Here is a 25,016-nt window from a genome sequence, read left to right as displayed (position 1 = left end):
AGCCATCTCTCCCGCCCTAATTTTTTTTTTTTTATTATTCCTTTGAGGGTGGGGTGGGGGACAAACAGAATGGACACTCCATGGCCTCTAACCACTGCAAACTCCAGACACACGTGTCACCTTGTGCATCTGGCTTATGTAGGTACTAGGGAATTGAACTTGGGTCCTTAGGCTTTGCTGGCAAGTGCCTTTACTGTGAAGTCATCTCTCTGGTTCCCCTTTTTTGTTTTTAACTTATATCCTTCTTAAGTCACCAATTACATATGTAGGACCTTATTTCTTTTCTTGCATGTGTTTTACGTAATGGTGGTAGTGGTGTGTGTTGGGGTATGTGTGGCGTATACACATGTGTATGTCCATGAGGCGCCATGTGTTTGCAGCGGTAGGAGGGGTCCATTGGATGTCCCCTTTCATCATTCTTTCACCTCCCACCATTTGTTCTTATTTGAGCTGAGATCTTACTGATCCTGGGGCTTGCCTTTGGGCTTTGGTGATTCTCTGGTCTCTGCTTCCCACTGGACTGGGGTTAGAGACAGGTGTGACCAAACCCAGCTGCTAATGTGGATCCTGGGGCTCTAACATGAACTCTCTCAGGCCATCTCAGATCCTCATGCTTGCATAGGAAGTGCTTTTAACTCTGGAGCCATCTCTGCACCCTAATACATTCATTCCTTTCTTTCTAAATTACCTATAATGGTCTTTTAAAAAATTTCTGAAACGGTGTGTAAAACATGTTTCCATAGTCAAGCTATGAGACAAAAATAGTTCATATAGTTCTGTTTCCATTCTTGTTTTCTGCCATTTTCTTCCTTCCTATAGTACCCATTTTTTTAGTTTTCATTTTCTTTCCAGTCTCTTTAGTAATGTTAGCAAATGTTGTGTAGATATACATACATAATTATCTCTCGCATAGTTCATACTAAGAGGTTAGTTTTGTTATCTATTATTTTGTGTTTCTTTTATCATTTAATTAATCATGGAGATTATTCAACCAGTATATAGAAATTACAGTTTTCTTTTTTGAGAAAGGGTCTCTCTATGTGTAACTCAAGCTGGCCTTGAACTCCTGGTCCTCTGCCACAGCCTCCCTCCTAAGTGCTGAGAAATCAGATGTGTGCCACAGTCTGGTTGCTGTGTATGTGTAGTACTGAGGATTGTATCCAGGGTCTGCACCCTGAGCAAACATTCCACCTCTGACCTTATATCACAAGCCATTTTTACTTGATACTGAGACGAGATTTTGCTGAGTTGCCCAGATTGTCTTGAGCTTGTGATCCTCCTGCTTCAGACTTCCAAGTAGCTGGGATTATAGGTATGAACTACCTCACTCTGCTGTTTTCATTCTTTTTTTTTTAAAGTTAATTTTAAAAATTTTTAAATTTTTTTCTGATTTATTTTTATTTATGTATTTATTAGAGACAGAGAGAGAGAGAGAGAGGGAGGGAGGGAGAGGGAGAGAGAGAGAGATATAATGGGCATGCCAAGGCCTCTAGCCATTGCAAACTCCAGGTGCATGCTCCACCATGTGCATCTGGCTTATGTGGGACCTGGAGAGTCGAACCTGGCTCTTTAGGCCTAGCAGGCCTTAACCGCTAAGCCATCTCTCCAGCCCTCCTGTTATAATTCATTTTAGCATCTGTAAATTTATTTGTTGAAAGTGTGTAACAATAACTATCTCCTATTGTTTGATTAGCATTGGATTCTTTCCCATCCTTAGCTATTACAGAAATAATCCTGCAGTGAATAGCCATTTGTATATGCCTTGACCATTGTAATACTCCCTCTACCAGTAGATGTACAATTTAGTAGTTTTTAGTAACAGTATGCTTTTTTGTGTGTAACAGTTCAGTACAGTTTCTTGAAGTGAATATACTTACACAGTCAACACCCAAATGTAGAAACAGTATCGGCATACAAGCCTGCCTCATTTCCCTTTTTAGCCACCCTCTCACCTATTCCTAGGATTACCACAGTCCTGACTTCTGCTGCTATAGATTACTTTTCTATTTGACTGTGTGTGCACAGACTCCAGCTGTAATCATGTGCTTCCTCTTGTGCTTCGCTTGTTTTAGTTAGTATATTTCAGGTTTAGTCCAAGATACGTGAATATAGAAACATGAGACGAAACAAAAAGCTAGTATAAGTTGCATCATATAAAATAGACTTTAAGACAAAGAAAACTTACTAATAGTGAAAGGCTTAATTCACTAGCCATTATAACATGTTTAGAAAATATGTTAAGCAAAAAGTATCAAGCAGAAATGGGTGAAGTGAATGTATCTACTATTATAGTGTGTGATTTAAACATATATCTTTCTCCTCGCTGAAAATCAAGTAACCAAAAAATTAAGAATCAAAAACATTTTAGTGATAGACATAGTGGTGTCCTATCTCAGAAACCAAAGACACCAACAAAACAAAAAGCTTTAAAATAAAACTGATATGTATTTGGTATAATGGATATATGTAGAAACCTGCACTTGGAAATTGGAGGAAGAAATCTTACTTTTTTTTGTTGCTTATTTTTATTTACTTATTTGAGAGCAACAGACAGAAAGAGGCAGATATAGAGAGAAATAGAGTGATAATGGGCATGCCATGGCCTTCAGCCACTGAAATTGAACTCCAGACGCATACGCCTCTTTGTGCATCTGGCTAAGGTGGGTCCTGGGGATTTGAGCCTTGAACTGGGGTCCTTAGACTTCACAGGCAAGCACTTAACAGCTAAGCCATCTTTCCAGCCCTTTCTTACTTTAAAAAAAAAAAAACCCAAAAATCAAACAAAAAAATTTATTTATTTATTTGCAAGCAGAGATACAAAAAAGAAACAGAGAATGGACACAAGGGTTTCCAGCCACCCCAAACGAACTTCAGATAATCTGCGCCACTTTGTGCATCTGGCTTTACATGGGTACTGGGGAATTGAAGCTGGGTTGTTAGCCTCTGCAGGCAAGCACCTCAACTGCTTGGCCCATAACTCCAGCCCCCCTTTCTTATTTTCAATAGAATAGTTGTGGGGAAAAAAATGTTCAAGGAAAAGAAACAAATGAAATTAAAAAACAATTAGAATTGCATTATAATAAACATTATAAAATTTGGGTTGTTGCTAAAATCTTTCAGTGAAATAACATTTTTTAAAAAATTATTATATTTGTTGAGGGACATACAGGAAAGGTACCCATGTGGCTAGAGATCCCATGTGGAGGACCTGGGAAGAATACATGAAAAAAAAAAAAAGTTCAAGAAGCTCCTGCCAGGGCTGGAGAGATGGCTTAGTGGTTAAGGCATTTATTTGCCTGTGAAGCCTAAGGATCCAGGTTCCATTCTCCAGGACCCATGTAAGCCAGATGCACAAGGTGGCACATGCATCTGGAGTTCTTTTATGGTGGCTAGAGACCCTGGTATGCCCATTCTCCCTCTCTTTCTCTGTTGTCTGTCTCTAATAAACAAATAAAATAAAAATAAATCTTAAAAAAATGAAAAAGAAGAAGCTCCTGCCACGTGGGGAGCTGGAGGAGGTAAAAGAGCCTGTGCGGAGAGTAAGGGCTAGGGGGTCCCTCCCCACTGGGTCTAAGCCTGGGCTGTGCCCAGGCCCTGCCAGAGAGAAAAATTCACCCACAGCTAGAAGTTCCCAAGTGGCCCGAGAGCCTGCCTTCCCCTTGCAAAGGTATTTATAACCTTATAATGGTGGGCTGTCTTCCAGTTCAGGTGAACCAGAGGGACAGCTGGTTGGTTTGGGCTAGGGTCTATCTCAGGAAGAGGCCAGGTATGACACCAAGTTCTGGGGGCTGAACTTAACAAAGCACAATGTTTAAATTCTATGAAAGACCTTCTCAGGAGGGGTCCTGGTTAAATAGGTCTAGGGAACTAGGTAAGATAAGAAGTAAGATCATCTTTGATTCCTAGCAAGTGCAAACCTTCCTGTCTTTTTGAAATAACTTTTTTACAAAGAGAAGGTTCAAAGTTTTAATGAACTGATAACTATTCTAATTAAGTAAATAGAAAATGGAAAACTACATTCAAAGAAAATAGAAACAGGAAAGCTCAGAACCAAGATTAATAAAATAGGCAATAACTTAGCAATAGACAAAAAAAATTCTGAAAATATTTCCTTTGAGCTAAATAAACCTGGCAATAAAAAATAAAGAAAAAGAAGACCATAGAGATGCTTAGCACTTGGCCTGCAAAGCCCAAGAACCTAGGTTTGATTCCCCAGGACCTACATAAGCCAGATACATAAGGTGGCATATGTATCAGGAGCTGCTGAAGGCCCTGGCACACCCATTCTCTGTATCTGCCTCTCTCTGTTTCTCTCTCAAGTAATAAATAAATAAAAATTAAAAAGGGGGTTTTAAGAAAATAATTTATTTGAAGGGAGGGCAGATAGAGAATGGGTGTACCAGAGCCTCTAGCCACTCATTGCAAATTCCAGATACATGCACCTCCTTTTACATCTGGCTTATGTGGGTACTGGGAAATCAAACCTGGGTCCTTAGGTTGCACAGGCAAGAGCCTTAACTGCTAAGTCATCTCTACAGCCTGAAAAGGAGAGGCATAGGTTCTATTAAGAATATAAAATGAGGGCTGGAGAGATGGCTTAGCGGTTAAGCACTTGCCTGTGAAGCCTAAGGACCAGGTTTGAGGCTCGATTCCCCAGGACCCACGTTAGCCAGATGCACAAGGGGGCGTACGCATCTGGAATTGGTCTGCAGTGGCTGGAAGCCCTGGCGCGCCCATTCTCTCTCTCTCTGCCTCTTTCTCTGTCTGTCACTCTCAAATAAGTAAATAAAAATAAAAGATATAAAATTTAAAAAAATATATAAGATGAGGGCTAGAAAGATGGCTCAATAGTTAAGGTGCTTGCCTGCAAAGCTTAACAAGCTGTGTTCAATTCCCCAGTACCCACATAAACCCAATGTACAAAGTGGCACATGCATCTGGAGTTTGTTTGCAGTGGCTAGAGGCTCTGGTGTACCTGAATACTCTACCCTTCTCTCTCTACATTACTGTAGATACATAGATATAAAAAACATAAGCAGGGCTGGAGAGATGGCTTAGCGGTTAAGCGTTTGCCTGTGAAGCCTAAGGACCCCGGTTTGAGGCTCGATTCCACAGGATCCACGTTAGCCAGATGCACAAGGGGGCTCATGTGTCTGGAGTTCGTTTGCAGTGGCTGGAGGCCTTGGTCTGCCCATTCTCTCCCTCCCTCCCCCCTCCCCCCTCCCCCTCTCTCTCTCTTTCTCTCTGTCTGTTGCTCTCAAATAAATAAACAAAAAAATATAAAAAACATAAGCAGAATTTTAGGGACTTTAGATACATTAATTCATCTAATTCTCTTTTTTAAAAAATTATTTTTGTTTATTTTTATTTATTTGAGAGTGACAGACAGAAAGAGGCAGATAGAGAGAATGGGCACACCAGGGCTGCCAGCCATTGCAAACGAACTTCAGATGCATGCTCCCCCTTGGGCATCTGGCTAACGTGGGTCCTGGAGAACCAAGCCTCGAACCGAGCTCCTTAGGCTTCACAGGCAAGCCCTTAACCACTAAGCCACCTCCCCAGCCCCGTTTTTTTGTTTTTTCGAGGTAGGGTCTCACTCTGGCTCAGGCTGACCTGGAATTCACTATATAGTCTCAGGGTGGCCTCGAACTCTCGGCTATCCTCCTACCTCTGCCTCCCGAGTGCTGGGATTAAAGGTGTGCGCCACCACGTCTGGCCATCTAATTCTCAAAACAACTATGTCAGGCAAATACTATTATCCTTATTTTATATATGAGGGAACAGCAGCACTGAGAAATTACGCAATTTTCTCAAAGCCTATCAGGTAGAGAGAGAGCTATGTAGTGAGGTTGAGTATACTTTATCCTCTTCAAGTTCATGCTGTAGTTTAATCTCTATGTAACGTAACCCAGGGGCAGGGGAAATGGCTTAGTGGTTAAGGCACTTGTCTGCAAAGCCAAAGGACCTAGGTTCAATTTCCCAGCACCCACGTAAGCCAGATGCACAAGGTGGCACATGTGTCTGGAGTTTGTTTGCATCAGCTGGAGACCTCATGTGCCCATTCTCTTCTCTACCTCGTCTGTCTCTCTCATAGAGTAAATAAAAATAAAAGTATTCTTTTAAAAAAACAACCCAATTGTAGTGCTTGGAGGTGGGGCCTTGAGGAGATGATTAAGAAATTAGATAAGTGCATGGTGGTGCATTTCTTTAATCCCAGCACTCAGGAGACAAAGATGATAGGATCTCCAAGAGTTCGAGGCTACCCTGAGACTACAGAGAATTCCAGGTCAGCCTGGGCTAGAGCCAGACCCTACCTCTAACCCCCCCCCCCCCAAAAAAAGTAGATAAGGTCATAAGATTAGAGCCTACATGATTGAATACTAGAAGAGATCAGAGAAAGACATAAGTGTTTTTTGTCTCTTTCCTTGTGATTCCATGCTTTGCCTTGGGGCTGCAGTCAAAAGAAGCCCATCACTAGATACTTTCCCTTGCTTACTTGTGAGTAAAAATAAATCTCTCTAGTTTTCCTGGTCTGTGGTATTAACAGAAAAGTGGACCAGTATAAAAAACTGAAATTGTTGGTCCTGCAAACCTCATCAATTTTGAATGCCAATTTGTGTTGATTGGGTTTGTGGCCAGTAGTCAATCTCTGTGCCTTAGTTTCCTTATCTGTTAAGTGAAATAATACTTCACCAAGTAAGTCAGTGTGATGTAAAGGTCTTTCAACAATGTCTGGCATATGGCACTGTTGGTGTTATTTAGTAAAGAAGACCACATGATTAGTCAGTTGGTAACACTCATTTGGTAAAAAATAACTTTCATTTATTGTAAAATAATATTTGGTAGCTTAGCATTTTTTAAAAGAAATTTTATTTATTTGAGAAAGTAAAAGGCAGAGAATGAGCATACCAGGGCCTCTGGCCACTGCAGATGAACTTCAGAGGCATGTGCTACCTTGTGCTTCTGGCTTACGTGGAGACTGGGGAACTGAACCTTGATCCTTTGGCTTTTCAGGTAAGTGCCTTAACCACTAATGAACTCCAGATACGTGCACCCCCTTGTGCATCTGGCTAACACGGGTCCTGGGGAATCAAGCCTCGCACCAGGGTCCTTAGGTTTCACAGGCAAGTGCTTAATCGCTAAAACATCTCTCCAGCCCTATAGTGCCCCATTTTTAAGTTAGATTGACCAGGGAGCGCCAGTGATCTTCCTTTACCTGCTTTCTTCAGCACTGGGATTACAGACAGGTGTGACTGTGCCTCGTTTTTCATGTGGGTTCTTGGGGGTTGAATCCAGGTCTTTATGATTGTAAAGCATGCATTCTTGTCCACATCTCCCGTCTCCTGTGTAAAATTTTAAATTCAGTTTGTTTATGAAGTCTAGAGGGACTCTTCAGAAGGTATTATGGTGCTGGAAAGAAGTGACAGAGGAGTGCTCAGCACTGAAACATCTCTATCACAACTTCCAAGGCTCAGGGTCTGTTGTGGAAGAGGTGGCAGAAAGAATGTAAGAGCCAAAGGAAGGGTAGGACTCCTTACAACTTGCTCCTCCAGACACAAAATGGCCTAGATACGCATGACCTCACAGTGCCTACACAAGACCATCATAATAGGAGGAAAAGATGATGACATCAAAATAAAAGAGAGACTGATTGAGAGGGGGAGGGGATATGATGGAGAATGGAGTTTCAAAGGGGAAGTGGGGGGAGGGAGGACATTACCATGGGATATTGTTTACAATCATGGCAGTTGTTAATTTAAAAAAAAAGTATGATGTACTAAAAAACAAGTCTAGAGAGTCTAAAGTAAGAGTCTAAAACTCAGTAACAGCCTGTCTGTATCTAAAATTGTATTCATATTTGGTAATATATGAGAAAGGAGGTGGCCTCTGTATTTTAAATTGCTGGTACTGCTTATCCTGGAGTGTACCACACAGTAATTGTAGATCTCTTTAAAAATCCTGCTAGTTGTCCTACCTGGTATTTATGTTTAATCTTCTATGGTAAGTTTTGGGCATGCGTTTATGTTGACTAGTTTTCGAAGGTCTCCAGCATTCTCTTGAGGATACTACTCTAGTTACTGATTTTATTTTCCTGTTTGTGTTTGCACATGTGACCCCTCAATAGTCATATGAAATTGTTTGTTTGTTTGTTTGTTTTGAGGTAGGTTCTCAACTCAAGCTCAGGTTGACCTCAGACTTAAAAGCAATTCTCCTATTTTTGCCCCCTGAGTGCTGGGATTAAAGGCATGCACCATCAACCATGGCTAAATAAATAAGGTTTTTTTTTTTTTTTTTGTTATTGTTTTTTGTTTCCTTTTGTTGTTGTTTTTGTTTTTCAAGGTAGGGTCTTACTGTAGCTCAGGCTGTCCTGGAATCCACCGTGTAGTTTCAAGGTGGCCTGGAACTCATGATGATCTTCCTACCTCTGTCTTCAGAGTGCTGGCAGTAAAGACATGCAACATCACACCCAGCTTAAATGAGTAGTTTTAGATAGTTTTATACATGAGGAAAATAGTATTCAGTATATTTGACTTTCTTCTACAAGAGACATAAACAAGAAATTTCACAAAGTATTTTTAAGTTTGAAATACAAAGAAAAATACCACATCTAGGGCTGGCGAGATGGCTTAGCAGTTAAGGTGCTTGCCTGCAAAGACAAAGGACTCAGGTTCAATTCCCTAGTACCCATGTAAAGCCAGTTGCACAAAGTGGTTCATGCATCTGGAGTTCTTATGCAGCATCTGGAGGCCCTGCTGTACCCATATTATGTCTGTCTTCTCTCTCTCTCTGTCTCTGCTGGTAAATAAACAAAATTACAAATAACACATTTAGAATTTATGAAACTGTCAATGGGACAAAGATTAGAAGACAGTCAGCTCACATAAAAGAGTGGTAAAAACAAGCCCTGTTTTATTTTAGTTTTTGATTTTTCAAGGTAGGGTCTCACTGTGGCACAGGCTGACCTGGAAATAATTATGTAGTCTTCAGGGAAGATTTGATAGGGTTTCCACATACTACTTGTTCATTGTACACTTTTGGCAGAAAAGTAAGCCCCTTGTTCTATAATTTAAAAAAATATGGAAAATAAAACTTGCTTAATATTAACAAAATGTGTAAGTGGCATAGTGATAATAAAGAATTATCAGACACCAAGGTTGAATTTTATGGAAATAATTTCCAATGTAATATGAACTTTAGCTAATTTACAGCAGAAAAGCATTTAATTTTCAACATTTAAAAATATTGGGCCACTGGAGAGATGGCCTAGTGGTTAAGGCTCTTGCCTGTGAAACCTAAGGACCCAGGTTCAATTCCACAGTGCCTGTGTAAGCCAGATGCACAAGGTGGCACATATGTCTGGAATAGTTTGCAGCAGCTAGAGGTCCTGGCATGCCCATTTTCCTTTTCCATATATATCTCAAATAAATAAAAATAAAAATACTAAAAATGTTATAGTGGGGGCTGGAGAGATTGCTTAGCAGTTAAGGAATTTGCCTGTGAAGCCTAAGGATCCATGTGTGAGTCTCCAGATCCCACATAAGCCAGGTGCACAAAGTTGGGACAAGCACAAGGTTGCACATGCCCACCACTAGGTGGCACAAGTATCTGGAGTTCAATTTCAGTGGCTGAGACCCTGGCACACCAATTCTCTCTCTGTCTCTAAAAAAAATAATAATAATAGTGTAAAAGAAAAGTTTGCATATGTTTAGCTAAATGAATCTATATTCAGTGCCAGGTAACTAATACCTAGCTCAAGAACAGAACTTTGCATATTTTTCTAGAATCACCATCAGGACCCTACTTATCCTGACTTCTAACACTAGGGATCAAGTTTGCCTGATTTTGAGATTCATGCACATGGAATCATACTTAGGTACTTTTATAGCCTGCTAGTTCCCTTCAACACAATTGTGGTGGTTTGATTCTGATGTCCCCCATAAACTTAGGTGTTGTGAACACTAGTTCCCCATCTGGTGGCATGAAGGAATTCTTTAAGGCACTATAATTGCTCAGTATCACTGGTTGTAGATAACTGTATGAGTCTAGCCCTGTGCAAGACTCACAGAACCTAAACACACGTGCATGCATGGTCCAGTGTACCCCCATTCACAAATGTCAAAAGGTAGAAAACAGTTCAAATATTTATCAATTAGTGAATATCTATACACAGATATAAATATAATGGAATATTATTATTCAGATATAAAAAAGAATCATGAGTTGGGGCTGCAGGGATTGCTCAGTGGTTAAGACACTTGGCTGCAAAGCATAATGACTGGGGTTCGATTCCCCACTACCTATGGGAAAGCCAGATGTACAAAGTGATGCATGTATCTGGAATTGGTTTGCAGTAGCTGAAGGCCCTGGCACATTTTCTTTTTTTCTCTCTTCCCTTCTCCCCCCTCCTTCCTAATAAAATAAAAAGAATCACGGACTGATACACACTAACAAAATTAAGTGAAAGAAAAGTCAACAGAAAAAGTCACACGTTTTCATATCTATGAACTATCAAATTCATGCAGAGAGAATGCACACTGTTGGTTGTCAGGGTGCTTTGATAAAGAGGAGAAAGATCAACTTCTGAATGGGTAAGGGTTTTACTTTGAAGTGTTGGAACTAGATAGAAGAGGCAGTTGCAGACACTGCAGATACACTGAATGCCAATAAACTGTTCACTTTAAAATGGCTAATTTTATGTCTTATGATTTCACCCCAATAACTGGTACATACGAAGTGCATATACATACATACCTCTTCACAGTAAGAAACTGACTGTGGCACTTAAGATGATGAAGAGTGGTAGTGACATGTTCCTTAATGGGGAAGGCATGTCAGCATGCATACAGTTATCCACAACCAGTGATACTGACCAATTCTGGTGTCCTGAATTCCTTCATGCCACCTTTCTGTTTCGCAGACCCATGCCTCCTTTAATTGCTGGCAACTACTGACTGTACTCTGCTGGATTCGTAGCAGCAGAAAATTTTAAGTAGTACCTTAACTTCTAGGAGTTTGAATTCCCTTAAGTATTGCATCGGATTTCTCAAATTAAACTTGAGAAATCTGTGATTGGACATTTTTTTTTTAATGAGAGAATTGGTGCACCAGGGCCTCCAGCCACTGCAGTCAAACTCCAAAAGTGTGCGCCACCTGTGCACATGTGCAGCCTTGTGTGCTTCCATCACCTTGTGTGTCTGGCTTACATGGGCTCTAGAGAGTTGAACTTTGGATCCTTAGGCTTAAGGCTTTGGATCCTTGTAGGCAAGTGCTTAACCAATAAGCCATCTCTCCATCCCTAGACATATTTTTATACTTGACTCTTTATTGAATTCAGTTTTTTCACACTTGTTTTGAAAATAACAGTTAGTTACTAATATAAATCTGCATTTAGCAGCAATAGCTGGTGAGAATTTTTTTTTCCCCCCCTGAGGTAAGGTCTCACTCTTAACTCAGGCTGACCTGGAAATCACTATGTATTCTCAGGTGGCCTCAGAACTCACTGCAATCCTCCTACCTCAGCCTCCCGAGTGCTGGGATTTAAAGCATGCACCACCACACCTGGCTTTCTCCAGCATTTTTTAAATTGAGCATGAAACTATGTGATTAATTAGTATGAGTATCTATTTTCTTTTTAAAAGTGTTTTTATTTACTATTGTTATTTATTTTTGTTTTTTGAGTTAGGGTCTCACTCTGGTCCAGGCTGATCTGGAGTCACTATATAGTCTCAAGGTGGCCTTGAACTCACGACGATCCTCCTCCCTCTTCCTCTCGGTGCTAGGATTAAAGGCGTGTGTTGTAGTCAGGTTCACATTGCTGGTAGAAATCACCCAACCAAGAGCAGCTTGTGGGAAAAAAGAGGTTTATTTTGGCTTACAGGCTCAGGGGGGAAGCTCTATGATGGCAGGGAAAATGATGGCATGAGCAAAGGGTGGACAGCAACCCCGGCCCACATAAGGTGGACAACATGAACAGGAGAGTGTGCCGGACATTGGCTATAATACCCATAAGCCCACCCCTAACAGTGCACTGCCTCCAGGAGGCGTTAATTCCCAACTCCCATCAGCTGGGGACCTAGCATTGAGAACACCTGAATTTATGGGGGACGCCTGAGTCAAACCACCACAGCGTGTACCACCATGCCCAGCTGGGTACCTATTACTAATTGAACTGCTTCTTGTCCTTATTGTTTTTTCTACATATGTGTATAAAAATGCTTTGAGATTTAGCATTTTTTTCCTGTCAAAATTTTCAGTTGACTATGTTATTCTGCTCACATGCTAATTTTAAAATCTCAGAGGAAAGATTATTCAGCTTTCTGAAAACATAGCATACACAATAAAATAACTGTTTGCCATGAAAAAAAAAAAAAGAGCCCTGTTGTCTTCTAGTACCAGTTGGTATTACGTTGATTTGTTTGCGGTCTCATATTTTATTTATAGTACTTTGGAACTAGAAACTAAATACTAAACAAGCACTAATGTTCCACTGTATTTTAACTACATATTAGAGTCTTTCTTAGTTTATAATTATTTTTACTCATGTATATGTTTCTTAGATACTGGCCCCATACATAGATTCAAGTCCATTGTGTCTACCTTAATACAGAAACTTGAGCCACTGCATGTATTTTTAAAACTCTGTAACACTAATAAACTACAAGTTGATAGAAGATATTTTGTGATCTTCAAGGTTCCGTGAGGGAGAGAGTATGAGAAAATATTTGTTAGTATTGTATCTCTGGCTTTATTAGCTTCCCAGGCTCTTTCATAAGAAAAGAGCTTCTGTTGGGAGAAATGTCAAATCCAGTGGCTGTTTTTCTTCAAATATTCCAGATGTGTATTAAATATTCTAGGGCTTCAAGACTTAGCAAGTATAAAAATCATATTGATAATTTTTCAGTTTTATTTATTTAAGAGAGAAAGAGGTAAAGAAAGATGGAGGGAGGGAGATAGAGAGAGAGAGAGAGAAAGAGAGAGACAGAGGGAGAATGGGAACACCAGGGCCTCCAGCTACTGCCAACAAACTCCAGACACATGTGCCACTTGGTGCATATGGTGTGTGTGGGTTCTGGGCAATCAAACCTGGGTCCTTTGACTTTATAGGCAACCACCTTAACTGCTAAGCTGATATTGATAACTTTTGTGGTTTGTCTGTCCTTTTCCTGGTGTGTGTATACTAGCTGTCCACCCTTGCTTTCCTCGTCCATTCAGTAGGTAGACCTGAACATTGGGATGGCTGCATTTCACACTGGGAGCAACCTTTGTGGGTTGCACTGATTACTCTTCTGTAATAATAAAGACCCTTTGTGAATAATTTTTCAAGAAATTTTATAGAGCATAATGGAAAAGTATAAAATGCAAAAAGAAAAGCTCAAATGCATGATTTTCAAGTCAGTCTGAAAGTTTGAACTTGGTTTTTTGAGGTAGGGTTTCACTCTAGTCCAGGCTGACCTGGAATTGACTGTAGTCTCAGTGTGGCCTTGAACTCCTGGTGATCCTCCTACCTCTGCCTCCCAAGTGCTGGGATTAAAGGCATGTTCCACCACGCCTAGCTCTAAGTTAGAACTTTTTAAGAGAGTCTATTCCCTGAGACTTATTTAGTGATGGTTTAGAGGTAATGTGAGTTGTCAATATTGGGGATATTGCCTTTATACTGTTTGGAAAATAAAGTACTTTTTCTTTTTTGTAGAAATGCAGGGCCTTATTTATGCTGAGCTTTACTTAAAAATGAGATAAGAGGGCTGGAGAGATGGCTTAGAGGTTAGGTTGCTTGCCTGTGAAGCCTAAGGACTCATGTTCAGTTCTCCAGTTCCCACATAAGCCATGATGCACAAGGTCACACAGTGCACAAGGTCACACATGCACATGGGGAGTGGGCATGTGCATCTGAAGTTCAGTTGCAGTGGTTAGAAGCTCTGGTGTGCCAATTCTATCTCTCCTCCTCCCTCTTTCTCACATTAAAAAGAAAAAAAGGCCAGTCTGTGGGGCTTACCTCAAACAAACAAACAAACACAAAACACAGTGAGGAGCTGGAGAGATGGCTTATCAGTTAAGTGCTTGCTTGTGAAGGCTAAGGACTCTGGTTCAAGGCTCGATTCCCCAGGACCCACGTAAGCCAGATGCACAAGGTGACGCCTGCATCTGGAGTTTGTTTGCAGTAGCTGGAGTCCCTGGTGCCCCATTCTTTCTGCCTTTTCCTCTGTTTGTTGCTCTCAAATAAATAAATAAAAATAAAAAACAAAAAGGGATTAGAGCCGGGCGTGGTGGTACATGCCTTTAATTCCAGCACTCAGGTAGGAGATAGGCCAACCTGAGAATACATAGTGAATTCTGGGTCACCCTGGGCTAGAGTGAGACCCTATCTTGAAAAACCAAAACAAACAAACAAACAAACAAAAATGAGATTAGAACAAAGTTCCTCCCCCTACCAAAAAAAAAAAAAAAAAAAAAACAGGCCTTGATTAAGCATCTTAGACTTTTTTCACTTGAGTTAGACAAGTGTGGCATAAATAGGAAAAACATTCTAACACAATAATTTCAGTAACTAGAACAAAAGGCGAATTACAGAAAGAAACAAATGCAAAACTTTGGAATAGCATATTACAACAGAGTATGTCCTATTGGTACATTTTATTGTTACATTTAAAAATATTTTTATTCATCATTTATTTCAAGTAGAGAGAATGGGCATGCTAGGGCCTCTTGCCTCTGCAAATGAACTTCAGCTATGTGCATCACTTTGTGCAGCTGGCTTACATGGGTACTGGAGAATCCAACTCAGGCTCTATCAAGCTTTTGTAAGCAAGCACCTTTAACCACTGAGCCATCTCTCCAACGCTCATTGTAACATTTTTTTAATTTTAATTTAATTTTATTTTATTTTTCATTGTAACATTTTTTAAAAAATGTTTTTGTTCATTTTTTATTTATTTATTTGAGAGCGACAGACAGAAAGAGGCAGATAGAGAGAGGGAATGGGCGCGCCAGGGCCTCCAGCCACTGCAAATGAACTCCAGTCGCGTGCGCCCCCTTGTGCATCTGGCTAACGTGGGTCTTGGGGAATTGAGCCTCGAACCAGGGTCCTTAGGCTTCACAGGTAAGCCCTTAACCGCTAAGCCATCTCTCCAGCCCTCGTTGTTACATTTTAAAAAATGGCTACAGTTATTATTATTTACAGTTTATCAACATGCATGAAGTTAAATATAATATGAAAGTCTTGTTCTTCCCTTTCTCCTTTACTTTTTTCTTTTTTTCAAGGCAGCATCTCTAGTCCAGGCTCACCTGGAGCTCACTCTGTAGCTTCTGGCTGGCCTGGAACTCACAGTGATCCTCTTACCTAAGCTTTGGAGTGCTGGGATTAAAGGTGTAAGCCACCATGTCTCGCTAAAAGTCTTCCTTCCTCTTTAGATCAGCCATCTAATCATTACAGTCATCTGTGTAGAATTTTGTTTTGTTTTGTCCAGCCCTGACAACAGTGTATCTGATTGTTGTCCCTATAGTTCTGCCTTTTCCAGAATGTCATATAAATGAAGTACTTTGTATCACTTTTTGTACTAGGCTCTTTTGCTCAATATAAATGATTTGGAAATTCTTCCATATAACTACATTTAGAAGACCAGTTAACAGTTTTAATTAGTTGTACTCATGGCTTTTATTGGTGTTTGACTACATCTATCACATACCAAAATTCAGCCTCTCAAAAGAAGCACAAGTATTCAGCATAAACCACAGTATGTAGGTTCATCACAGTAGCTTTACTTGTCATTTAGAGAAGGCTCTTAAAAAAACTGCTTAATCTATCCAATTCCCAGATCCTAGCTAAAGACCAGTCTTGCAAGTAGGTCTAAGATCTGAGTCCTAGACCTCTTACTGTCAACTGCTTCCTTCATTCTGATTTTCTAGTTTCCTTACAGGATGAATGTCTTGTCCTCAAATAGACAAAGCTACATGTAATAATTATAGATTGTTTTCATGTATATTATTACCTTATTTGGTTCTCTGAAAAAATTTTGTGATTGAAGTCTATAGATGAGATACATTTTATAAATAACTTTATGGGTACAATCTAAGGATATCTAAGTTTCTTCTTTTTTACATTAAAGTACTATATATGAGGTATTAAAGATTCTATATCTGAATTATTTCTGTTAAAATAGCCTGTGTTAGGCATTTATGTCTGTATTAGTTTTTTTTTTTTTTTTTGTGGTAGGGTCTTGCCCAGGCTGACCTGGAATTCACTATTTAGTCTAAGGGTAGCCCCAAACTCGTGGCAGTTCTCCTACCTCTGCTTCCCAAGTGCTGGAATCAAAGGCCTGCACCACCATGCCTGGCTTGTATTAGTTTTTTCAACATACCTAGATATAACCTTTGCTCTTCTGGTAAAACATTAGAATACAAACCTTCTAAAAGACAGTGTTTATAAAGCCAACTAAAAATGCATTGGCCAAGTAATATAAAATGGAAGTTTCAATTTAATTTATTTATTTAGTAGTTTGAGCAACTGAACCAGGGGCTTCATGCTACATCTCCAAATAGTATTTGTGCTGGACTTGTCCTCTTAAATTTGACATAAGAGCTGAGATTACTGAATTAATTTACATTCTAGCCACTGTGGATGCTAGATAAATAGGGTGTGCTTTTCCATTTCCTGGTAAGCAGGTTTGCTGTGGCTTCCAAGAAAAGAAAAGAAAAAAATATATATATATAGAGAGAGAGAGAAAGGGAGAGATTGATTTTTTTTTTTTTTTGTATTTTTCAAGGGTTTCACTCTAGCCCAGGCTGGCCAGAATCTCACAGTGATCCTACTTCTGCCTCCCAAGTACTGGGATTAAAGGCATGCACCACCACACCCAGCTTTCTATATGGAATTCTTTGAAACAAGAAAGTTGAGGCATACCGATGTTGATTAAAAAGTTACTCTATTTGCTTCTTTGCTAAGTGAACCTGAATTCCTTGTAGATAGGGACTATTGAAAAGCTGTGTTCTAGTTATGGTTTCCTGAGCAATGTGCTCTGAGCAGCTCTTATGAGTAAAGGCACTGATGTGGTTTGACTATGAAGTGTCCCCGAAAGGCTTATGTATTCCAAGGCTTGGTCCCAAGCTAGACACTGTTTGGAAGATGCTGAAAAGTTCAGGAGATGGGGTCTAGCTTGAGGAAGTAGGTACTTGGGACAGGTCCTTGTGGGTCTGTTACCTCTGAGCTTGCTCCCCTTCCCTTTCCTCTCCCTGTTCCCCCTTACCTCCATCTCCCTTGCTTTCCTTTCCTTTCTTCCTTCCTTCCTGTCTTCCTCCCCATTGCTTTCTCTCCACCCCTTTCTTCCTCCCTCTTTTATGCTCTTCCTCCCATTCTGATTTCATGAAGTGAAGAACCAGTTTCTCCATTCTTGTACAAAACTAATGTATCTTAAATTTTTTTAATATTTTATTTTTATTTATTTATTTGAGACAGAGAAAGAGAAAGGATATACTATTGCCTTTAGCCACTGCAAGTAAACTCTAGATACATGCACCACTTTGTGCACTTGGCTTTACGTGGGTCCTGGAGAATTGAATCTGAGTCCTTAGGGTTTGCAGGCAAGTGTCTTAACTGCTAAACCATCTCTCTGGCCCGAGTATCTTCTTTTGGTTTGTTTTGCTTTGGTTTTTTGATTTTTCAAGGAAGGGTCTCACTGTAGCTCAGGCTGACCTGGCATTTATTATGTAGTCTCAGGGTGCCCTCGAACTCTCAGCAGTCCTCCTACTTCTGCCTCCCCAGTGCTGGGATTAAAGGCATATGCAACCACGCCCGGCTCTTTTTTTTTTTTTTTTTTTCTTTTTCTTTCCCAAGATACTTGGGAGCCAGGCGTGGTGATGCACACTGAGGTAGGAAGACCACCATGAGTTTGAGGTCACCCTAAAACTATATAGTGAATTCCAGGTCAGCCTGAGCTACAGTGAGACCCTATCTCACTAAAATAAATGAGTATTATTTTTGTTCTACATTAGCTGCCAGGATAGCACTTTTGACAGAATATTTGAATTGATTTTCTCCTATACTTCCAGTAGAAAAGATAGAAGAATCAAAGTAGTTATAATTTTTGTGTAAAATCCTATGTGCTCCAGTGAAACAAAAAAAAGCAGGGTGTTAGTAGTAGAACTGTAGAACTGGATACATGAAGCCTTTTGCAAAAATAAGTTTGCTTAAAGAAGTTTACATCCTTTATGTGTTGCTAGGATTAAGCCATTTTTATGTTGCAGCATGGAGAAACTTTTGAGTTAAATTCAGACTTCATGTTATATCACCTGACAGTCTTGTGGTTTCAAATGAGTATAGTTCATTGCTGTTATTAACCAGGGTTTGCAGTTGTGCATATCTAGAATTTTGAGGGATTTGGCAAAGTGGAACTGCTTAAGAGAAATAGGATGTCACCAATATATTGCTTAATTCAAAAAGCTACTTTCAAATATGTTAACATAAAAATTACTCTAAATTTAGTCATAAACTATGTGATACATTTGCTTTAAAATACTTAGGGCAAAAATTTCAAATACCAAGGTATACTTACTTTATGGAGAATTTATATATGGTAACCATTTAAGTTATTAGAATGTTTCTTTTTAATTCTTTTTGTTTATTCATTATTTATTTGAGGGAAAGAGAAAGAGGCAGGTAGAGAGAGAAGATGGGTGCACCAGGGCCTTAAGTCCCTGCAAATGAACTCCAGTGCGTCAGGATTTATGTTGGTACTAGGGATTTGAATCTGGGCCATTGAGCCTTGCAAGCAAGTGCTTTTAACCACTGAGCCATCTCTCCAGCACTAGAATAATTCTTTTTTTAATTTTTTTTGTTTGTTTATATTTATTTAAGAGTGACAAACAGACAGAAAGTGAAGGGAGGGAATGGGTGCGCCAGGGCCTCCAGCCACCATAAACTCCAGACGTGTGTGCCCCCTTTTGCATCTGGCTAACTTGGGTCCTGGGGAATCGAGCCTTGAACTGGGGTCCTTGGGCTTCACAGGGAAGCACATAACCACTAACACATCTCTCCAGCCCCAAATATTTCTTTTTTAAAAAGTTGTACTTTTTAAAACTTATTTATTTATTTAAAAAAATATTTTATTTCTGTATTTGACACAGAGAGGGAAAGAGGCAGAGAGAAAGAGAGAATGGCATGCCTCTAGCCACTGCAAACTAACAAAGACGCATGCGCCCCTTGTGCATCTGGTTTACATGGGTGCTGGGGAATTGAACTGAGGTCCTTAGGCTTCCCAGGCAAATGCCTTAACTACGAAGCCATTTTCCCAGCCCTAAAGTTATTTATTTATTTGAGAGAGAAAGAGGCAGATATATAGAGAGAATGGGCATGCCAGGACCTGTAGCAAATGAACTCTGGACGCATGCAGCACTTTGTGCATCTGGCTTACATGGATCCTAGCGAATCAAAACTGGGTTCTTTGACTTTACAGGCAAGTATCTTAACCACTAATCCATTTCTCTAGCCCCTAGAATATTTCTTTTTTGTTTTTTGAGTCAAGATCTCAGTATATAGTCCAGGCAGGCCTGAAACTTACCATGTAGCCCAGGCTGGCCTTAAATTTTTGATTTTCTGTCATTTGTCTCTTTTCTCATATGTCTACACAGGGACACTCACTGCAGGTATTTGGAATCTGTGTGTTTGTGGATGGATTCCATAGACTGACTTATGAGTAAATTTTAAATAAACTATGGTATTAGCATAATAATTATAATTCCAATTTCATAAATTTTGTGTATAGTATATGGGACTGTGTGTATACATGTTTGTGTATGTGGTACATGTGTTTTTGTACAGGTTCACATATCTACACATGTGTGGAAGCCAGAAGTCAACATTAGGTGTCTTTCTCTACCACTTTCCACCTTTTTTTTTTTTTTTTTTTCAAGGTGTGGTCTCATTCTAGCTCAAGCTGACCTGGAATTTACTATGTAGTCTGAAGGTGGCCTTGAACTCATGGTGATCCTCCTACCTTTGCCTTCCAAGTGCTGGGATTAAAGGTATACGCCACCATGCTTAGCCCAAGTTTTAAGAAATATTTTATTTATTTATTTGAGAGAAATAGAGAGAGAGAGAATGGGCACACCAGGCCCTCTAGCCACTGCAAACGAACATGAGACAATTGCCCACCTTGTGCATCTGTTTTATGCGGTTAATGGGGAATTGAACCTCAGTCCTTAGGCTTTAGAGGCAAGTGCCTTAGCAATAAGCCATTTCTCCAGCCCTAATTTAATTAAAAATTTTTTCATAGGATATAGTTTTATATCCCCTCTCCCCCATCCCATTTGCCCTGAGGGCCTCCTCTCCTCCTCATAGGGTTATTGGTATTTACTGTAGGGTAATAGAGCCTCAGTCAGTCTGCAAAGGGCTGTGCCTCAGGATACTTCTACCCACCCTGCAGGTCTGTTGGCAGTTTGGTTTAGTGTGTAGTTCTCTGTATGTAGCCTCTGTATTTCTGCTTCTATGCATTTTGATTCACCGCAGGGTCCGTTGCCTTTGCCCTGGTACTGGTTGTCAGGCCAGCATTGAGAGTAATAATTGGTTTTGCTGCTTTCTATGCAATTTCTCCTGGGCACAGGAAATGAGGTAGAGGCTGTGTTTTCTGATAGTATTGGATATTGGATCTCCCCAGTATTCTCTGCTATCTGTAAAATAAAACAGGTTCTCCAACCAAGAGTGAGAGCAGCTTTGATTAAGAAGGGTATGCATAGAAATATGAGAGACATTTTGATGTGTATGCCCACTCTACTTATCCAAAGAGCAATGGGGATGTCTCTCTGGGGTCCGTCTATTCCCTTGCCATGCGATTCTGACTTGGTTCCCAGTACCAGTTAAGCGTTTTCTCCCACTACACAGACCTCATATTCAATCAGAGTGCAGTCTGTTACCTGCAAAAACTGTGTGCCACTATAGCACGGGTGGGTGCTTCTGCCCGGCTAGTGGATTGTGTAGCTTCAGGGTCCCCTGTTTATTCATACTGTTGGTCACCATTCTTGCCCAGTAGCTCCCATAACACTTCCCAGTGTCATGGGGGTTTGCCAGGAGGAGACTGGCTTTCCTTTCAGTACATAGGTGGTCTCTCAGTATTCTGAGATAGCAGCCTCTGGTGTGTGTCTTCAGCAACAGGGGCTTATCTTTTAGCTCTGGCAGGTAACCAAGTGCTTCAGCAATGGCCTACATTGTTTTGGGGATCTCCTGAGTCTTCATGGCCAATTGCTTGCTATGGAGGATAGCCCAATTCTGGTCATGAGATTCATCAGCCAGAGCCAATTTCACTTTGTTTTTTTTTTGTTGTTTGTTTATTTGGGTTTTTTTGAGACAGACTCTTTCATTGAATCCAAAGCTCACCAACTTGGCTAGGCAAGCTAGTCTGTAAACTCTAGGGATCTTGTTTTTACCACCTCAGAGATTACACTGAAATTATAGGACCTTGTCACTTTGCACAGCATTTTCACAAGTTCTGGGACTCTGAACTCAGGTCCTCATGTTTACAAGCCAAATTCTCATCCCTCAATGCTGCTTTTTAAATTTTTGCTGACTTTGGTCTGAATTTATCTGATTTTAATTAAGATCTTATTGCATGGCTTATCTTTTCCTTGTAGTAAATAGGTTAATTTGTGATTAACCACTTTCAGTGTGGGAGGTATTTCCACTGCTTACAAAATCAATTTAAATTATGTAGAAAGAAAAATTGGCACAATAATGGTACTTTCTTGTTAAGGATTATAGTTGCTTAACAAAATTTCTTGTTAACATTCCTTTTTCTTTAGTTTTTTGAGACATCTATAGTACATGCTAGCCTAGAACTCACTATCTAGCCCAGATTGGTCTCAGCTCTAGACAGTCTTCCTGCCTCAGCTTCCTGAGTGCTAGAATTACAGTTGTGAGCCAACATGCCATGCAGACATTTCTTTAATGTGTAATTCCTGATCTTAATTCAAGGTCTTTACCAGTCAGACTACTAGGAACTTTATCTGATGCTTGGCTGCTGCTGTTTCAAGAAATGGCAGTATTGACCTACCCTTCCCTTTGTTAGTCACTTGTCTTTATTTATTCTTTAAAATATAGGTTTTAGTTTTTGTTTTTTTCAAGTTAGGGTCTCACTCTAGCCCAGGCTGACCTGGAATTCACTATGGAGTCTCAGGGTGGCCTTGAACTCACTGCGATCCTCCTATCTCTGTCTCCCGAGTGCTGGGATTAAAGGTGTGTGCCACCATGCCTGCCTGGCTTTTGATATATTCTTGTATTCTGTTTGCCAATATCTAGTTGAGAATTTTTACCTCTGTGTTCATGAGGGAGATTTGTCTAATTTTCTTTTTTTGTTCTGTGTTTGTCTGCTTTTGGTATCAGAGTGATGCTGGCTTGGTAGAAGGAGTGTGGTAGGATTCCTTCTTTTTCTATTTTATGGAAAAGTTTTGAGGAACATTGGTGTTAGTTCTTCCATGAAAGTCTTGATAAAATCCACCAGTGACTTTATGTCGGCTTGGACTTTTTTAATTGGGAGATTTTTATAACTGCTTGGACTTCTGTGCCTGTTATAGGTTTATTTAAGTGGTTAATCTCATCTGGATTTAATTTTGTTAAGTCATATAAATCTAGGATTGCTGTAAATTCAAAGCCACCCTGAGACTCCATAGTGAATTCCAAGTCAGCCTGGGCTAGAGTGAAACCCTACCTCAAAAACAAAACAAAACAAGACATACACAAAAACAAAAATCTAGGAAATCATCCATTTCTTTTAGATTTTCAAACTTAGTGGTTTTATATGTTCTTACTTTGGTGTCTGTTGTAATGGTGCCTTTTTTTAACCTCTGATTTTATTATTTTATGTCTCTTCTTTCTTTTGGTGTGATTTGGTAAGGATTTATCAATAATCTTTTTTATCCTTTCAGAGAACCAACTCTTTGTGTCATTGATTCTTTGCACTTTCTTTTTGGGTTTCTATTTCATTAATTTCTGCCCTAATATTTATTATTTCTAGCTGTCTTCTGATTTTTGGTTTGCCTTGTTCTTCTTTTTCCAAAGACCTTAAGGTAAAGCATTAAGTTGTTTACTTGTGACTTTTCTAATTTCTTAATACAGGGACTGAAAGCGATAAATTTCCCTCTTAGGACTGCCTTCATTGTGTCCCAAAGGTTTTGTTTTGTTGTGTTCTCATTATCTGATTACAATATTTAAAGATCAGAAGCATCAAAAAGCAAACACCCCATCCCCCAAAAAACTCAAATCTACTGCAAAATAGAGGAAAAAGAACATTAAGCTACCAATTCAGAAAAGTATTTGGTTTCTGAAATGTATTAGGTGGAATGAAAATTTCTCATTAAACTGGTATTTTTAAGATACAGAGGAACATGGTTTCTGAAAACAAAAAAGAATGTAATGAGGAGACAAGCTAAAGAAGATAAGAAATAAGATTTGTATGAAAAGGGACCTGGGGAAAATAAATATATAGAAATGAAAAAAAAAAAACTGTGGCAGAATTAAGGTCTATGGAACTGTCAATAAAGACTAGAGTTGGAATAGGTGGCATGAAGGTCAAACATGAACTTTTGCTGGAATACAGAAGGAAAGATGAACAAATCAAATTAATGTTGAAATTATGTAAATCATTGGAACAGAACTATCAGCTATATATAGTGTAGATACGAGTAGAAAAAAGATATATGTTTGCAGATTAAAATGCATAACATGATAAAAACTATAGATGAAAAAGTTTTAATTTTACAAAGCAATATCAGGGATATAGCCATTCCAGTGGTAAAATACTCGCCTAGCAATGTACAGAACTCTGGGTTTGATCCCAAGCACTGCTAGAAACTGACATCTTCTTACTAAAAGTGGTTAGAAAAGGCAACACAGACTATATACTCACAGTTGTCTCTTGTTCTTATTTATTTATTTGACAGTGACAGACAGAGAGAGGAAGAGACAGAGAGGGAGAGAGAGGGAGAGGGAGAGAATGGGCACGCCAGGGCTTCCAGCCGCTGCAAATGAACTCCAGATGCGTGTGCCCTCTTGTGCATCTGGCTAATGTGGGTCCTGGGGAATCGAGCCTCGAACCGGGGTCCTTAGACTTCACAGGCAAGCATTTAACAACTAAGCCATCTCTCCAGCCCCACAGTTGTCTTTTAAACATGTATAGTAAACCTGTAAAGGAAACCTACAAGCTATGCTCTCTTACCTGATATGCGAGGTTTCCATGGAAAAATTCAAGAAATTATGCATGTTGAATACATATATACATTTTTTGTTTGTTTTTTGGAGGTTGGGTCTTACTCTAACCCAGGCTGACCTGGAATTTGCTATGTAGTCTCACGGTGGCCTTGAAATCATGGTGATCCACATACCTCTGCCTCCTGAGTGCTGGGATTAAAGGTGCGTACCACCACACCTGGCACATGTTGAATATTTTATTTTAGCTTATAATACCATCCTTTTCGGGTCAGTATTTAAAAATTTGTGAGCACGCGCACATGTATGTGTGTGCATGCCTGCGTATTTGTGCATGCATGCACATGAATATTTTGTGTGTGAATTCATGTAGAGGACATAGGACAATCTTGGGTATCATCCTTTAGGAACACTATCCACTTTAAAACTTTTTTAAATTTAATTTCATTATTTATTGAGAGAGAGAGAAGGGGGAGGGGAAAAATGGGCACACCAGGGCCTTCAGCCACTGCAAATGAACTCCAGATGTATGCACCATGTTGTGCATCTGGCTTTACATGGGTCTTTGGGACTCAAAGTTGAATCCTTAGGCTTTACAAGCAAGCGCCTTTACCTCTGTACCATCTCTCCAGCACCCATACACTGTTTTTAAAACTTTTTTTTGACAACTATCATAATGACAGACAATAAACCATGATAATTCTGTCCCCTCCCCCACTCTCCCCTTCACAAATCCACTGTCCATCATATCACATCTCCCTCTCAGTCAGTCTCTATTTTGTTGTCACTATCATTTCCTCCTATTATGAGAATAAAATCCTCTCCCCTTCTC

At 39.8% G+C, this 25,016-nt stretch overlaps 1 protein-coding gene across 2 annotated transcripts in view; it reads left to right on the top strand.

The window, feature by feature from the left end:
* Fnip1 (folliculin interacting protein 1) overlaps positions 1-25,016 on the top strand; it is a 107,323-nt gene that overhangs the window by 9,596 nt on the left and 72,711 nt on the right. The gene's annotated exons all lie outside the window — the stretch shown is intronic.

This window comes from Jaculus jaculus, chromosome 6 (genome assembly GCF_020740685.1).
Source record: "Jaculus jaculus isolate mJacJac1 chromosome 6, mJacJac1.mat.Y.cur, whole genome shotgun sequence".
NCBI classification, from domain to species: Eukaryota; Metazoa; Chordata; class Mammalia; order Rodentia; family Dipodidae; genus Jaculus; species Jaculus jaculus.
This window is presented reverse-complemented; position numbering and strand designations above follow the sequence as displayed.